We start from the raw sequence: 13,382 nt of genomic DNA, 5'->3' as shown, positions 1-13,382 counted from the left end.
ACATCGTCGGGTGCCCCATCTGTAAGAAAAACAAAACACATCCTTGCCTCCACAGAACTACCTACCTTGAAGTGCATGGGTTCTATCCAGCGGCGGCAGCAGCTCCCGCTTTGAAGTTGCCGCAGCCTGTCTGTGATTCTGTGTTTACAGCCCGGCTCCCCAGGGTCCTAGTGCCTGCCACTATCCGGCGGCAGCAGCAGCTCCCGCTTTGAAGTTGCCGCAGCCTGTCTGTGATTCTGTGTTTACAGCCCGGCTGCACCAGGGTCCTAGTGCCTGGTGCTTCATCATTTTACCATTGCACCAGGCGCTTCAGTGTTCCCACGATCCTAAATACTTCACACACAACTACACACAAATTAGAACTAACAGGGGGGGAATGCTATATACAATGCCACCCGTCTCCGGGTGGCCAAATTAAAACTGTGCCCCGCTAAACTGGGGCAGTTCACCTGTTTGGTCCAACGGCTCGGGCCAGACCGTCCCCTCCCGGGGGTTCGGGCTGCCCCTTGCCTCTCCTTCCCCAACAGGGTTCGGGGATCCCTCAGCGTTCCCTTCTACTCGGGCCCCCTTACTGCGGGACCGGGTTCTAGGGAGGTGTGATGGGGACCATCTTAGAGGGGGCTTGGAGACCCGATTGCTCCTTTGTCCCCTGACTGGTTCCCAAACCCAAGGTGATACCTCCACTTCCTCCGCCTCCTTAGCCTCTATACTAAGGCAGGCCACCTGACCCACAGGTAGGGGCTTGGGAATCGTTACTGTCCCTGGGCTGGGTGCTTGCAGCACTGTCGGTCTCTTTGGGACTGCCCCTTCGATACAGCACCTTGTCACCGGTTGTGTGACCGTGGAGTCAGGGACCTCCCCCACCGTCGTTAATTCTACGGGGGGTTTCTCCACTATCACCCCCAGTCTTCCCCCCACCTTGCTCTTTCTTGTCCTTATGGGGTGGAACAATTTAAATTGACTGATGTGGCGTTCGCATGGGTCCCACCTTAAGGGATTTAAACTGCAAATAGCCCCTGAGGCAGCCTCCAGAATGGGACCCTGCACCTGGACCGGACCAGGGTCTGGGGCTAGAACTGCCCCTGCGCTCCCTTTTTCCTGAGGCTGCTCCCTGGGTAGTCATACGGGTTCTTGTGGTGTGGGTGCGGGCAGGCCCTGGCCCGTTGCCATTGCCACCTGTCCTGAGCCTTGCAAAAGGGCTAAAATTTTACTTATCTCGATGGTTCCCGGGGCAGCTGCTCCTGCCGCCGGGGTCTGACTCTCTACTGCGGGAGCCCTCTCCTGCTTGCTAGGGTTTTTACATTCCCTCTTGAAATGCCCGGCCTTCCCACACCCGTAGCATACCGGTTTCTCGTCGGAGGTCCGGGTGCCCTCATGCTTCCACTCTCTCTTAGGGGCTGCTGGCGCGATTTCATGCACCCTACCCTTAAGGGGCTTGTCCTCACCCCTCTCCCCATTACGATATGCAAGGGTGAGTTTTCTAAGGACCTCTTCCTCATTAAGGTCCGGACTCTGCGGGTCGAACCAGTGTTCGGCCTTTGCCCTAACGTGAGGGAGACAGTTAGCTACGAGGGTCTTCAGCCAGTGGGCAGTTCTTTCCCCTAAATTCCGTCTATCCGCGGGAACCCCGCATGCCTCCATATAGACAGTCCACAGTCTGTCTGCGAACATGGTGGGAGATTCCCCTGGTTGCTGCTTGGTTTCCCCCACCCTCATGAAAGGGCTCCCCAGATTCAAACCCATCGCCTCCAGAACAGCAGTCTGTGCTGCCGCCCAGGTGTCAGGTCTTCCCCCATTCCCAGAGGTCACTGTCCTGCATAGCTGGGCATCTAGGGTCATCAGGAGCATCTTTATTTGCTCCTCTTCGTCGCAGTCATTGATGTTGGCTGCCTGTTCCACCTCCATAAAATGAAGCGACGGATCCCCTTTTGGAGTTAGTCTGGGAACGTGGGCCACCATTCCCCTGAGCGCGGATGCCCCATGAGGAACGATAATGTCGCCCTCAACCGGTCCCCTATTTGCCATCCCCGCCGGGGGACCGTACCTTCTTTGCCTGACAGGGCACATCTGCCCTACCTGGGGTTCCTGCTCCTCCTCCCCACTGTCCAGCTCTCCTGCCCCGTTGGGTAGCCCCCCTGTCCCCGGGCTAGCTACCCATATAGGAGACGCCGCTATCTGGGGATACACTGCCGACCCCCCTTGGACTTGCCCCTGAACGTGCAGCCCGATCCCCCCCTGCCGACCCGGACACAATCCCGGTGCCTCAGGAGGCGGTCTATTCCCCTTGGCCTTTGGGGAATCATCCGCTGCGAGGAGCACCTTGCCCCTTGGGACCCCCCCTGGACCTACCAGGTGTATCTGTCCCCTGAACTTGGACAAGGTCTCCTCCAACTCCGTTATTCGTGCCTGGCACGGCCCATGGGCACAGTCCCCTACTTCCTCGCGAGCCACTCGGTACGCTGCCTGGATGTCCCGGAACTTCCCCTCCAGCTTCCTACACTGCTCTGTACTCCGAGCATAGAGTTCCTGGAGCCTCCGTTCCTTTTCTTTACCCTCCACTATCTGGCAGTGGAGATAGTCCTTCTCGCACCGCTTAGACTCACTTTCCTGTTTCATTTCTGCCAATTCCTCCCGCAGTCGTTCCGCTGCGCTAGCCTCCTGCTCTAACTCTTCGATCCTTTGCTCTGTTTTGACTACCTGCTGAGACAGGCAAACCAGCCAAACTGCCTTCTCCAAGTGCCTTTTGTGCGCCTTGCTTTCTGTCCATGCAGCCGCTGCCATTACCGGTTGCTCCGCATTGATTAATTCTGAGACCCAAGGTTTGGTGAGGTTGACCTTTTGCCACAAATACGAGGATATTCTCTCCTCCATTTTGCTTCGTTCCCTCACCCCCTCTGCCAAGTCACATACTCCAAACCACCGGGCTCCTGCCTGACTCGCCATTGTAGAGGGTGCCATCTCCGCTACTCCACTACTGGGCCGATATCTGGGGTTTGAATATCTGTGTGTGTCTCTCTCCAGCTGGCACTGAAACTTCAGAGGCCAGGGGATGTCGCACTGGGACACTTCCACTGAAGAGAGCACTGATTCAAGCCTGCCGTTTATTCCTAACCGACAGCCTGAGACTTATATCACACAGATCTCCAGACCCCTACCAATACCCAGGTGACTCTCTCTCTTGCCGGTGGTGCAACACCCACCCGGTTCCTACTCCACTAGAGTAGCTTTCCCAAGAGAGAGAATAGGACACTGCTGTTTATTTCCTAACCAGCAGTCTGTCCTGAGTGAATCGCTCAAGATGACCCTCGATTCCTGAACCCGGAATTAAGGTGAGGAGTATTTTAACAATGACTTGGTCAGAGATCGCTGGTGAAAGATTGAAGAATTTAAACGACTCCAATTATCATCAAATCAAGGTTTATTGCAAAACCCAGGTCAAAATCATCAACAGAAGAAACACAATAAAATCTTATGCTCTAATACAAACTAAGTCTATTCAAAAGTAATATAGCGGACACAACAAAAATTCTTATGATTACACAGTTTTTAGCAATATCACAAGGCACAAAACAAGTTCCCTTCCCCAAAGCCTCAACCACTATTAAAGTCAAGGGAGTTTCGCAAGCTGCTGCAGGGTACTTACGGTCACAGGCTGCAGAGGTCAAGTCAGGGGTGCAGAGGTCGAGCCAAGAACGAAGAGACCCTCAATCGAAACACAGCCCCTTTTATATTGTTTTACCTGGCTTTGTCCTGTGATCGGCCAGCCCCTTTTGCATTGAAAAAGGTAAGGTTTAAAGTTCCCGCTGGTCCCGCCCCCTTTGGGCCGGTCAGACCTGTCGAGATGGGAGTACCTCCCCTAGGTCCGCCTCCAGTCTGTTTTTTGAGATAACGAGGTTGAGCTCCCTTGAAGATTTTCAAAGACTTCCATCTGCTCCGGAGATAGCTGCTATGTTGATGGGGTGTTGATTGGATTCTGCTCTGGTGGAGGCAAAGTCATTTACATCTGCAAGGGGCTATGACCATCCCATTGTCCTGCTTGCAGGCAGGCCCCCTGTGTATTCCCGTGCCCCTTTGTCTGTGTTTTGATCTTATCTCGTTGTCTGGCTCCTTCTTCCTTGTAGCTCCTAGGGGGGGGTTTGTAAATACTTATGTCCCTACTCAGCTCAGCGGACCAAGCCTGCTGGGAAAACTGGTTCCGTTCTCTTGGCTGAAAAGTCAGTTTACAGTCTCTGAGTTTTTATTCTTGGGCAGTTCCAAGAAGGCCGAATTGCCCGAAAACCTTACAGCTGATACTGTCAGTACGTATCAATTCTGAGCACAAATTTCAGGTAGAATTCAGTACATTGCTATGAATGATCAAGTGCCCCAATTCCAGTTGTTTTTGGTTATTTGATAGATCTAATAATCACAGCTAATGGATACATTATTGCATTTCTCAACTTCTCCCTGAATTTAGTCTGGGCCAGCGCATAAACACACGTGTTTGTACAGGAGCTCAGCAGTTGGAACATATCTCCGGTGTAGTCTGCGATAAATAAGGGATCTGAATATTGATCTGGATCATAAAGTCTGTTTGTAATTCTGGAAATGAGGAAAAATACAACATAAGGCATCCACAGCACGATGAAAGTACCAGAAATGGAGAAGAGTAAAATGATGGATTTCCTTCGGCTCTGCATCTCTGGATCATCGCTGTTCTTGCTGTTGCGTTGACCTTGCAGTGCTCTGCGGGTTCGATTAGCCATCACAATGTGACTAACAGTCAGAGCGTTGAGAAATATAATCAGAAAGTACGGCAACAAGGGGTTGAAAACTGTGTCAAGCCAGTCGTAAGTGACCCATCCTGGCAAAGTGAAGTAAGTTGGTTTGAAATGAGCTCCCCACTCCACATTGTTAATTATAGAGATAGGTTCAAAAGCAAAATACAGGGGGATGTTTTTGAAGCAGGACACAGCACACACGGTCACTATTACCACAGCTGCAGTTTTCTCCCTGCAATACTTCTCTCTCAGTTCTTGACAACAAATGAGGACAAAGCGATCGACAGTGAAAGCCACTGTTAACCAGACAGAGCAGTCAATAACCATATAGTTTATAACCTCATTAATTCTCATTCGAGGAGTGTTGCGCAGAGGTGAAAATGGTAAGTAGTAACCAAGTATATAATAGATTATCACATTGAAAATAATGACCATTAGGTCCATTGTTGTCATCCCCACCAGGTAAAGAGTGATCCCTTTGGATAGACCACAGCCTCCTCGGGACAGGACCACAATTGTCAGGAAATTAACTACAAAGGAAAGAGAAAAACACCAAATTAATAATAACAGCACAGAATCAGGTTGTTTGGCTGAAGAGTTCTGTGTCTCTATGAATGTTTCACATTCGCATCCTCCCAACCAACTTCCTCTCATCATTTCAAGATGTCTCTCTAATCCTTTCTTCCTCATGATCTTTTACAGCTTCTCCCTGACTGACAGAACTCTCAACATCTGTCTGGGTGTCTGAAAACACCTGTTCCCGCTCAACATGGACCTTTCCCACATCTCACATCTCAAATTCTTCGTTTACTGAATAACTGAATATACTGTGGAAAGTGCTGTCTATTGAATGAAGACCTCAAACTGGATTCAACATGAAGAGAGGAAGTCTCGGCTTTTACACATTGAGAAATACATCAAGAAAAGAGTTCAAGACTGACTGAAAAAACAAAAACCACTGGCTTCAGCTTCTTACCGGGAACTCCAAAGATTACAAGAAAATGGTAATAAATGAAAGCTGCCTGTTCAATTGTTGCTAATTCCATTTCAGAAAGAGGAGACGACAGTAAACATTGACAACAGACCTGGAGCCACAGAGTTTCTTCCTTAATGACAGCCCTTTATATAAAACAACTAAACCCCCCTGTGAATCAATCAGCTTTCAGAGGGAGCGGAATTAGTTCATGGTCTTTGAACAAACAAGTGTAATTGATTTTAACAGTTTCGGACAATACAATATTTCTGAGCACACGAGGGTTTAACCCAACCTGGTATAGGTTCATTGTTTGCAATAACTCCTCCTATCTTAACACACATAAGGTTTTAGTGACTTAACCATATGGCAAGGAAGAACACTTCAAATGATGAATACAGAAAGTTTATTAACCATTAAAAAGTTAACAAGGGGGCAGCTCGGTGTTGCAGTGGATAGCACTGTTGCCTCACAGCGCCGAGGTCCCATGTTCGATCCCGGCTCTGGGTCACTGTCCATGTGGAGTTTGCACATTCTCCCCGTGTTTGCGTGTGTTTTACCCCACAACACAAGATGTGCAGGGTAGCTGGATTAGCCACGCTAAATTGCCCCTTAATTGGAAAATGAATTGTGTACTCTAAATTTATAAAAAGAAAAGATAACAAGTCAGATAAGAAGCAAAGTGTCAATTAGCATCCATTAGCTGTCATCAACAGGAAGAGGAGGAAGCTTAACTTTAACATTTGACCAGACATTTCATCACCCTTCTCAGACTAGGTTATTAAGGAAAAACTTTTAAAAACATCAAAGACAGCTCTCAGCACCTCTCCATAAACATGATTCTCTTCTCTTCTGTCTTCTTCTCTGCCAATGTCCATCCTTACCCCAAATGGTTTCTTGGGGCCATTTCTTTCTATTTTAAAGTATTGAAATTGTGGGAATTGTTGGGAAAATAGCTGATTGTTCTATAACTTGTCAATAATAAAATAAGAATTAGCCCCTTTGCTTTTAGCTAATTATGCATATCGATTGGGATTCTCCGTTCCTGCCACTGATTGGACGGAGAACGGACAGCCGACCCAATCCCATTCTTCACTTCCTCCCGCCGGCTGTAGAATGCTACCTACTCCACGTTGGTGGGAACATACTGTTGACTTCTATATTTTGATATGAACCACAAGCTGTTTCTTATATTGGATTGGATTGGATTTGTTTATTGTCACGTGTACCGAGGTACAGTGAAAAGTATTTTTCTGCGAGCAGCTCAACAGATCATTAAGTACATGGGAAAAAAAGGGAAGAAAAGAAAATACATAATCGGGCTATACAAGATATACAATGTGATGCACGATCAATTACACTCAAGACAAAGTGATTTCATAACTGAAGGCTTTAATCGACTCGAACTTGTTCCCCAGCAGCTTCGGTCCAGAAAGTGAAGGCTGCTGGGATGGCACCGTTTCTTATACTCCGCCTGTCAGGGCGGAGCTACGTATCAACAGCCAATAGTAAACTCCTGGGTTTAACCAATGGTCATCAGCCTCTTAGGTACCACAATACCTGGTACTACCACATTCACCCCCTGTTAAAAAAGAGTCCGGCGGGGGTGGTGGCCAGAATTAACAGTCACCTCTAACATGGTATGATCAGGTATGGAGGTACCGTGCTGTCGAGAATATTTACAAAGTGTTCGTTCACGGTTAAAGTCACAGTGAAGCAATCAGTTGATTGGGTGGCCTGGTCGTCCTTCTGGAGCGTCTGGGCTTCGGTGGTGATTCTGGTGTGGGTCGAGGTGGTTGCAACTCTGGGAGCGTGGTTTCGGCCTCCCTGGCAGCTTCGTCACACCTAGGCGGCGCTGTTGGGGCAAACGGTTGACACGGGGGGGGGCACCTGTAGGGGGCGTCGGTGGGTGGGCGGGTCTAGGCAGGAGCGGCGGGAGTACTGACCCTCCAGTGAGGTGCTGTGGGGGTGGGGGTGGGGTGGGGGTAATGGTTCGGGTGCGCGTGGGGTTCCGGCGGGCGCCAGGTCCCGAAGGGAGACTGTATCTTGCCGGCCATCAGGGAACGCCACGTAGGCGTATTGGGGGTTAGCGTCCAGCAGGTGGACCCTCTCGACCAACGGGTCCGACTTGTACGCCCGCATGTGCCTCCGAAGCAGGATGGGTCCAGGTGTCGCTAGCCAGGTTGGGAGCGAGGTCCCGGAGGAGGACTTCCTGGGGAAAACAAGGAGACGTTCATGAGGTGTCTGATTGGTAGTTGTACAGAGCAGCGACCGGATGGCGTGGAGGGCCACCGGGAGGACTTCTTGCCAGCGGGAGACTGGGAGATTCCTGGACCGTAGGGCCAGTAGAACAGTCTTCCAGGCCGTTCTGTTCTCCCTCTCCTCCTGTCTGTTTCCCCCGGGGTTGTAACTGGTCGTCCTGCTCGAGGCGATGCCCTTGCTGAGCAGGAATTGACGCAGTTCGTCGCTCATAAAGGAGGACCCCCTATCACTGTGTATGTACGCGGGGAAACTGAACAGTGTAAAGATACCCTGGAGGGCCTTGATGACGGTGGTTGTGGTCATGTCTGGGCAGGGAATGGAGAATGGGAACCGGGAGTACTTGACAGTCACGTTCAGGAAATACATGTTGCGGTCGGTGGAGGGGAGGGGGCCTTTGAAATCCATGCTGAGGCTTTCAAAGGGACGGGAAGCCTTTATCAGGTGCGCCCTCTCTGGTCGGTAGAAGTGCGGTTTGCACTCCGCGCAGATTTGGCAGTCCCTGGTGACTGCCCTGACCTCCTCGATGGAGTAGGGCCGGTTGCGGATCTTGATGAAGTGGAAGAAACGAGTGACCCCCGGGTGGCAGAGGTCTTCGTGGAGGGCTCGGAGGCGGTCCACTTGTGCAATGGCACAAGTGCCGCGGGACAGGGCATCAGGAGGCTCGTTTAGCTTCCCTGGATGGTACAAGATCTCATAGTTGAAGGTGCAGAGTTCTATCCTCCACCGCAAGATCTTGTCGTTTTTTATCTTGCCCCGCTGTGCATTATCGAACATGAAGGCAACCGACCGTTGGTCCGTGAGGAGAGTGAATCTCCTGCCGGCCAGGTAATGCCTCCAATGTCTCACAGCTTCTACTATGGCTTGTGCCTCTTTTGCGACCGAGGAATGGCGAATTTCGGAAGCATGGAGGGTACGGGAGAAGAAGGCCAAGGGCCTGCCCGCTTGGTTGGGGGTGGCCGCCAGAGCTACGTCGGACGCATCGCTCTCGACCTGGAAGGGGAGGGACTCGTCGATGGCACGCATCGTGGCCTTTGCAATGTCTGCTTTGATGCGGCTGAAGGCCTGGCGGGCCTCCGTCGACAGGGGAAAGGTTGTGGACTGGATTAGGGGTCGGGCTTTGTCTGCGTAGTTGGGGACCCACTGTGCGTAATAGCTGAAAAACCCGAGGCAGCGCTTCAGGGCCTTGGAGCAGTGAGGGAGGGGGAACACCATAAGGGGCGCATGCGCTCAGGGTCGGGGCCTATAACCCCATTTCGCACTACGTAGCCTAGAATGGCTAGACGGTCGGTGCTAAATACGCATTTATCCTTATTGTATGTCAGGTTAAGGATTTTCACGGTCTGGAGACATTTGCGGAGGTTAGTGTCGTGGTCCTGCTGGTCATGGCCGCAGATGGTGACGTTATCCAGATACGGGAACGTTGCGCGTAAGCCGTACCGGTCAACCATTCGGTCCATCTCTCGCTGGAAGACCGAGATGCCATTAGTGACATCAAAAGGGAACCCTTAAAAATTGATAGAGCCGCCCATCTGCTTCGAAGGCAGTGCACTTGCGGTCACTATAACGGAGGGGTAGCTGATAGTAGGCGGACTTGAGATCCACCGTGGAGAAGACCTTGTATTGTGCGATCCTGTTTACCAGGTCGGCTATACGGGGGAGAGGGTACGCGTCCAGCTGCGTAAACCTGTTGATGGTCTGGCTGTGGTCAATGACCATCCTATGTTTCTCCCCGGTCTTTACCACCACTACCTGAGCTCTCCATGGACTGTTGCTCGCTTCAATGACCCCTTCCTTCAGCAGCCTTTGGACCTCGGACCTGATGAAGATCCGGTCCTGGGCACTGTACTGCCTGCTCCTGGTGGCGACGGGTTTGCAATCCGGGGTGAGGTTCGCAAACAGGGAAGGTGGGTCGACCTTAAGGGTCGCGAGGCCGCAGACAATAAGGGGGGGTATAGGGCCGCCAAATTTAAAGGTCAGACTTTGCAAATTGCATTAGAAGTCCAGCCCCAGGAGGGTAGCCGCGCAGAGGTGCGGCAGGACATACAGGCGGAAATTGTCGAATTTCCTGCCTTGGACAGTGAGGTTCGCTAGGCAGAACCCCTTTATCGCCACCGAGTGTGACCCGGAGGCCAGGGAGATCCTTTGGTTTACAGGGTGGGTAACAAGTGAACAGCGCCTTCCCGTGTCGGAATGAACAAAGCTTTCCGTGCAGGCAAGACTTCTCGTGGCCGTTGATGAAGACCGTCGTTGTTGCTGTTGCGAGTGTCCGGGGTCGACTTTGGTCCAGTGTCACCGAGGCCAGATGAAGCAGTTGCGAGTTCTGATCGGGCAGCGTGTAGTTGGCCGTGCTGGGGACCTGGGGCCCCATCCAAGATGGCGTCACCCATGGGTCGCACATATTGGCCGGGGATGGACAAGCTGGCGGCGGGGATGGACAAAATGGCGGCGCCCACCCATCCAGCGTGGTCTCCGGGGGGGCAAGATGGCCGCGCCCGTGGGTTGCACATAGCCTGAGGATAGGGGGTGGCGGTGAGCGCTGGCCGGTCGGGGCCTGAAGGGGGGGTTGCCGCGGCAGTCCGGAGTCGCTGGAGACCGCGGCCACGGCGTGGGCCTGGCAGACCCCCACAAAGTGGCCCTTCTTGCCGCACCCTTTGCAGGCGGCGGTGCGGGTTGGGCAGCGCGGGCGGGGATGATTCACCTGCCCGCAGAAGAAACAGCGGGGCCTGGCGGCGTTAGCGGGCCGCCTCGTAGCGCAGGCCTGCGGGGTCAGGGGGAAGGTCTGTGGGGCTGCCGCTGCGGGGTGCCACGCAGCCCAGGGGGCCGCCGCGCGGTCGGGCGCATAGGACTGCGCGTTTTGGTAGGCTATGTCCATGGACCCTGCCAGGGCCCGTGCCTCTCTGAATCCCAGGGTGTCCTTTTCTAGGAGTCTTCGGCGGATATCGGAGGAGCTCATACCTGCTACGAAAGCATCCCTGATTAAAAGTTCCGTGTGCTCGCTCCCCGAAACTTGCGGGCAGCCACAGTTTTGTCCCAGCACCAGTAGCGCCCGGTAAAAATCCTCCAACGATTCCCCGGGGCTTTGCTGTCTTGTTGCAAGCAGGTGACATGCGTAGACCTGATTTACAGGGCGGATATAATGTCCTTTTAGCAGTTCGATCGCGGCATCATAGTCCTCCGCCTCCTCGATAAGGGGGTAGATCCCAGGGCTGACCCTTGAGCGCAGGAGGTGCATTTTCTGTCCCTCTGAGGGGATGCCTCCGGCCGTCTCGAGGTAGCCTTTAAAGCACGCCAGCCAGTGTTTAAATATTGCAGCCGAGTTCTCCGCGTGGGGGCTGAGTTGAAGGCACTCCAGTTTGATTCGGAGATCCATCCTTCCAGCTTAAGTCTAGTAGATTAAATTGATGTGCGATCAATTACACTCAAGACAAAGTGATTTCATAACTGAAGGCTTTAATCTACGAGAACTTGTTCCCCAGCAGCTTCGGTGCAGAAAGTGAAGGCTGCTGGGACGGCACCGTTTCTTATACTCCGCCTGTCAGGGCGGAGCTACGTATCAACAGCCAATGGTAAACTCCTGGGTTTAACCAATGGTCATCAGCCTCTTAGGTACCACAATACCTGGTACTACCACACAATGTAACTACATAACACCGGCATCGGATGAAGCATACAGGGTGTAGTGTTAATGAGGTCAGTCCATAAGAGGGTCATTTAGGAGTCTGGTGACAGTGGGGAAGAAGCTGTTTTTGAGTCTGTTCGTGCGTGTTCTCAGACTTCTGTATCTCCTGCCCGATGGAAGAAGTTGGAAGAGTGAGTTAGCTGGGAGGGAGGGATCTTTGATTATGCTGCCTGCTTTCCACAGGCAGCGGGAGGTGTAAATGGAATCAATAGATGTGAGGCAGATTCGTGTGATGGACAGGGCGGTGTTCACGACTCTCTGAAGTTTCTTGTGGTCCTGGGCTGAGCAGTTGCCATACTAGGCTGTGATGCAGCCCGATAGGATGCTTTCTATGGTGCATCTGTAAAAGTTGGTAAGGGTTAATGTGGACATGCCGAATTTCCTTAGTTTCCTGAGGAAGTATAGGCGCTGTTGTGCTTTCTTGGTGGTAGCGTCGACGTGGGTGGACCAGGACAGATTTTTGGAGATGTGCACCCCTAGGAATTTGAAACTGCTAACCATCTCCACCTCGGCCCCGTTGATGCTGACAGGGGTGTGTACAGTACTTTGCTTCCTGAAGTCAATGACCAGCTCTTTAGTTTTGCTGGCATTGAGGGATAGATTGTTGTCGCTACATCACTCCACCATGTTCTCCATCTCCCTCCTGTATTCTGACTCGTCGTTATTCGAGATCCGGCCCACTATGGTCGTATCGTCAGCAAACTTGTAGATGGAGTTGGTGCCAAGTTTTGTCACGCAGTCGTGTGTGTACAGGGAGTAGAGTAGGGGGCTAAGTACGCAGCCTTGTGGGGCGCCGGTGTTGAGGACTATTGTGGAGGAGGTGTTGTTGTTCATTCTTACTGATTGTAGTCTGTTGGTCAGGAAATCGAGGATCCAGTTGCAGAGTGGGGAGCCAAGTCCTAGGTTTTGGAGCTTTGATATGAGCTTGGCTGTGATTATGGTGTTGAAGGCGGAGCTGTAGTCAATAAATAGGAGTCTAATGTAGGAGTCCTTGTTTTCGAGATGCTCTAGGGATGAGTGTAGGGCCAGGGAAATGGTGTCTGATGTGGACTGATTGCAGCGGTATGCGAATTGCAGTGGATTAAGGCGTACTGGGAGTATGGAGGTGATGCGCTTCATGATCAACCTCTCGAAGCACTTCATTACGACTGAAGTCAGGGCCACCGGACGGTAGTCATTGAGGCACATTGCCTGGTTCTTCTTTGGTACCGGTATGATGGTGGTCTTCTTGAAGCAGGTGGGGACCTTGAAGTGGAGTAGGGACAGGTTAAAGATGTCCGCGAATACCTCTGCCAGCTGGTCCGCGCAGGCTCTGAGAGCACGACCAGGGATCCCGTCTGGACCCGTCGCCTTCCGAGGGTTCACTTTCAGGAAGGCCGATCTGACTTCGGAAGCTGTGATGTTGGGTATGGGTGAATTATGGGCTGCTGGAGCAACTCGACAGCGGATTGTTAGTTACCTGTTTGAACCGAGCATAGAAGCATTGAGTTCATCGGGGAGGGGTGCGCTGCTGCCAGTAATACTGTTCGGCTTCGCTTTGTAGCCCGTTATGTTGTTTAGTCCTTGCCACAACCGCCGAGAGTCTGTCTGTGACTCTAGCTTGGTTTGATATTATCTCTTGGCATCTCTGATGGCTTTGCGGAGGTCGTACTTGGATTTCTTGTACAGGTCAGGGTCGTCTGCCTTGACGCCTCAGATCTGTCCTTCA

This window comes from Scyliorhinus torazame, chromosome 1 (genome assembly GCF_047496885.1).
Source record: "Scyliorhinus torazame isolate Kashiwa2021f chromosome 1, sScyTor2.1, whole genome shotgun sequence".
In the NCBI taxonomy this organism is placed as follows: Eukaryota; Metazoa; Chordata; class Chondrichthyes; order Carcharhiniformes; family Scyliorhinidae; genus Scyliorhinus; species Scyliorhinus torazame.
The sequence above is the reverse complement of the archived record's forward strand: the minus strand, read 5'-3'. Positions refer to the sequence as shown.